Source organism: Sinocyclocheilus anshuiensis, unplaced genomic scaffold (assembly GCF_001515605.1).
Source record: "Sinocyclocheilus anshuiensis isolate Anshui unplaced genomic scaffold, SAMN03320099.WGS_v1.1 scaffold709, whole genome shotgun sequence".
NCBI classification, from domain to species: Eukaryota; Metazoa; Chordata; class Actinopteri; order Cypriniformes; family Cyprinidae; genus Sinocyclocheilus; species Sinocyclocheilus anshuiensis.
This window is the reverse complement of record NW_015540926.1, coordinates 156,809-161,895: the sequence shown is the minus strand read 5'-3', so window position 1 is coordinate 161,895 and position 5,087 is coordinate 156,809. Positions and strand designations below refer to the sequence as shown.

At 41.4% G+C, this 5,087-nt stretch overlaps 1 protein-coding gene across 1 annotated transcript in view; it reads right to left on the bottom strand.

The window, feature by feature from the left end:
* Positions 1 to 5,087, bottom strand: part of inpp5a (inositol polyphosphate-5-phosphatase A) — a 164,872-nt gene that overhangs the window by 29,118 nt on the left and 130,667 nt on the right. The window lies entirely within an intron of this gene.

The window sequence follows — 5,087 nt, the reverse complement described above, 5'->3', positions numbered from 1 at the left end:
TGGGTAGCGCTAGCCAGGCACCCAGATACCATGCAAGCGGGACCAGTGGAACCACAGCCGTACCCGCAGTGGGGCAGCGAGGTGGAACGCAGAGACCCAACTCAGGCGGCTCGTGGGCGGACCGAAGAGGGGTCTGAGTGTGCGCTTACCTGGTTCCACGGTTTGGCAGAGGGTGTGTGAGTAGGGCATTTGATGATACTCTCGAACTGCCCGCTGCTGCCTGCTGGCGAGAGAGGAGGATGAGTGTGGTCCAGTGTTGGTCCTTCCACGACTCTCCGTGCCCTCTTGGGACCCAGAGACAGGGAAAACCGCTCTCTCGTCGAGATTTTTGGAAACCAGATTCTCCACACGGCCCTCCTCCGGGGGAGGGAGAGCTGCATTCACCATCCCCCAAACAGCAGTTCCCTCTCTCTCTCTGGGTTGCCTGTCCCGGGGCCTCTTGCTCTTCCGCCCATCACCAGTTTTGATGGGGGCCTGGACGGGCGGGGCGGCCTGCCTATGCCCAGCTCCACGGCGCCGCTTGCTCAAGGCTGCTGCAGATGTGGTACGGGAGCGGGGGCGGAGGCAGGGGGCCGCCCTCGGCGACGATCAGGCTGGGGCACTGTGGCCGGGTGGAGGCAGCAGCTGCCAGCCGGGGCAGGATGTGACAAATCGCCTCAGTCTGCTTCTGTGCAGCCGAGAACTGCTGGGCAAAGCTCTCAACCGCATCGCCGAAGAGGCCGGTCTGGGACATAGGGGCATTGAGGAACCGTACTTTGTCGGCGTCCCTCATGTCGGCCAGACACAGCCAGAGATGGCGCTCCTGGATTATTATTAATCTAATAGGATTATTCCAACGAATCGAATCATTCAGTTTATAATGCATACCAAACCGAAAGCCTCGTACCGAACGGTTCAATACGAATACGTGTATCGTTACACCCCTAATATATATATATATATACATATATAACGTATTGTATGTAAACGTACTACTGCATGTAAGAAAAAAACAAACAAACATTTTCCTGCTAAATTGTCTTTACTGTAATGAGTTTACACATTTTTATTAGCTTTCTAATAAACGTGCCATTATATAATGCAAATATTGTTGGCTCTGTGATGACTTGCTTTTGATCCTCTATTGTAAGTTACTTTGCAACTGTTAAATGCATGAATGGGAATGGAAAAATATTTTACGTAAGGGATAATGCACGACGTGGAGGCCAAGAACCACCCGATGTGAAGCAGGTAGCCATGCATTATCCCGCTTATACCTTGGTCATTTGCCAGCATTTACAAGTTAAAGCTGTTAATGATGTTTCGCAGAGCAATATTTGACCGAAATTATTTTAGTCATTTACGGCTCGTTAGCTCTAGCATTCTGCCCGCTTCAAACCAGACAGAGATTAAATAGTGCGGTAAGATCACATTTATTTAAATGAATTATAGCATTTATTTGAATTAATTATGGATCGAGAGAGAAAAAAAGAAAGATGCCAGTTGTGTGTTCATTAGATGTATTTACACAGAATGTTTGATGAAGCTGAGGTGCCATAAATGCATTTACAGCACAAAATTTCAAATGCATAAATAATTTTATAAGATTAATGCTTTAAATATTTTTGAACATACAAGTAAAAAATGTTCAGAAAAATGCAATACTTTTAAATATGAAACCAAACCACCAGTAGATGACGGTAAATGATAATTAGGGATGGGCGATATCTTATCGTTTGCAATATACCAGTAAAAATTCTCTCCACGATAAGAATTAGTCTTCCCGCAATAATAACTATAAAGTCTAGTTGCTGACATATTTCTGTGTGCGACAGTGCGGAGAAACATCGCGGAAGGTGGAAGTGAAATTGAGGAGGTGTTTATCGCTAAACGAGGAGCTCCTTCTACAATCTGGATCTGGTTTGGTTAGGGCTGTACAGTGCACAAAAAATCGGTCTGAATAAATGTACTACAGTGGCATGTTGTGCAATACAGTTTGCATGTGTATACACTTATAAAAAATACCCAAGATTGCTTGAAGAACACAGATAAACCATATATATTTGTGCAATCGTATGTTTATTGTCTTTAAGTTTCCTAAGCTAAAATTTCTCTATCTGCGTTTTATTCAGCGATACTGGATGCCTTTGTCTATATTAGGGATTTCCTGGAGCGTCGTCAGTGCTATTACTTCTGCGATGCATATGTGGAGTTTCTGCGCGAGGGCGCCCTCTGGCTTCCAGTATGAATTAAACGGTCATTACATTATGTGTACTACTCAGTAATGCTCACAACACCCTATGTTGGGTAAAAATAGGAAAGATAATACTTTTCTCTAAAGAAAGGATTCCCTGAATTATCGGCATTGATATCGTTATCGCAATAAATACTAGAAATATCGTGATATATTTTAAAGCCCATATCGCCCATTCCTACAAGTGATCCAAAAGTAATCCAGAAGTAGTCAGAATACGTTACCTAAAATGAGTAATCTGAATTACATTACTGAATTTTCATCATGTAATTTGTAATCAGTAACAGATAACAATTACATTATATTAGTAAGTAATCTACCCATCTCTCTCTCTCTATATATACAGTGGGTACGGAAAGTATTCAGACAATCCAGGTGTGAAAAACTTGTTGCATCTTTCCCAAAAAGACTCATGGCTGTATTAGATCAAAAGGGTGCTTCTACTAAATACTGAGCAAAGGGTCTGAATACTTAGGACCATGTGATATTTCAGTTTTTCTTTTTTAATAAATCTGCAAAAATGTCAACGATTCTGTGTTTTTCTGTCAATATGGGGTGCTGTGTGTACATTAATGAGGAAAAAAAATTAACTTAAATGATTTTAGCAAATGGCTGCAACATAACAAAGAGTGAAAAATTTAAGGGGGTCTGAATACTTTCCGTACCCACTTTATATATTTGCTGAAATTTAAATTCTACAGCTGTTCACAGTGAAAAGGGAAAGTCAAAGTACAGCTATGACACACGTGTGTGTTTATGTGCATGTGTGTGTGTGTGTGAATGTTGAGTAATTAATTTAGCAGCTAGAGACCCGCGGGCTGAAATTTCACACTACATTTCATGCAGGTCAATTAATCCGAGTGATTTGCTGCTCTGGTGGGCCAGCAGTAAAACCCGTCTCGTCCCACTCGCGATCCGTCAGCGCCGGTGACCTTGAGCACGTGTGTTTGTGAAGCAGACGAAAATAAATAAAACAAACAAACTCCTCCAAAACACCACCTCAGCCCAATAAACACAGACAGTCCTAAATCACAGAGCCGCGTGTGGTTTGGGCCGATCGGCGTCTCCTGCCGTAATTGTGCATTGATTTATGTACGGTCAAATAAGAGCTCTGACAACAGCTGATGCCATTAAAGGCCATCGATAAGAGCCGGGGTGAGAGGTGCTTTAATTTGAGTTTTACACCACACACTTTACTTTCATCGCAGCAGCCATATTTTCACACTATTTATGACAAATGCATTATTTTGAGTGCAGCATTCATCCCTCACTAACACATCATCAATGCTCAAAAACTAAAGCCAATCAAATATTACAGCCTCGACACAACCAGCTTCACTCAGAAATATTGCAATAAACTGGTTTTTCATTCATTGCAATTTTGGTGCTCAAATGTCTGAAACTGAAGAATAGAGGAACAGAGTGTGCATCTGTAATTTGTCTTTATATCTTTCAATTTTTTCTCTTGCATTTTAGGTCTTTTATATTTAAGAGTTGTCTGTAGTCGATTGTGACTAAAATGAAAAAAGGTTGAATAAACATCATTAGTTGGTGTTCAGAAATGCTCTGACCAGCGATGCACTGAAATATAAAACCCAGATGAAATAAGAGCTAAATATTTTATGCTATGGTCAATAATCAATATTATACTGTTTTTAAAAGGAAAGAAAAAAACGGCATTAAAACATTACTCTAATCTGATCAATTTGACTGAATATTAATGGTCTTCAATTTAAAGACAATTGATATTCAGTAAAATGTATTGATTAAGCGGTCCTTGAAACAGCATAATTATACAATAATTAAACTTAATGTCACTACACTGTGAAGAAACAATTTTTACTCATATATTGCTAGTAAATATCGCAAATTAATTACAAAGAAAAGGCAAAAAAAACGTGTGAAATTTTGAATTAGAAACAGTGAAACGGCATTTTCTTGTAAAACTCACTCCAGTATTCTTTCTTTTATTTACAACATCCACTAATATTTTTCAGTCAATATAATCTTCAGTAAAGCTGCTTTATAGTTCAATCATAACTGAAATGACTGATACTTGAAATTGAAGAACTTTGCGTCTTTGATGCTGGTTTTCCTGTTTCTGCTGTGAATGAATCTGTATTATGTGAAGCACTATATCAGTAAACCTGACTTAAAGTTCACCCAAACATTTAAATTAGCCCATAAATTACTCACCAAGAGACACTGAAGCAAAATCAATGAGAGTTAGTGGGATGGAGGCGTCTCTCACACACACACACACGGGCCCCGCGGAAAATTTAATCTTCCCAAATCCTCATCAGAGCGCTCCATCCTCACCGCCTGACAGCCGCCCGGATAATTAATTATACAGTTTCGATGGCTATATCGACTAAACAAACCTATTAATCATGGCAAAAGTCAATAGGCATGGACGTATTCAATCATGTCCTGACCAATGATTACTCCTTTCAAAATACAATAATTATTTTCAAGAGCTGCCTCGAATTAAATTTCTGTCAAGCCGGTACAACTCTAGTCGTTGATGAAGGATGCTGGGAGTCGAGGCGCAGGAGGGACATTCGTCGTTCTGGAGGCAGTTTGTTTTCCAGGCATCATGAGACGGTGTGTTTAAGTAGAGCATGACCATCAGATTATCTCTCATGTGCCATCAGGACATCCATCACACACACACACAAACACACACGCACGCACACACACAGACACACACACAAACACACACGCACACAGACACACGCACGCACACACACACTCACACGCACGCACACACGCACACACTCACGCGCACACTCACACGCGGGCGCGTACGCACACAGACACAAACACGCGCACGCGCGCACACTCACGCACACAC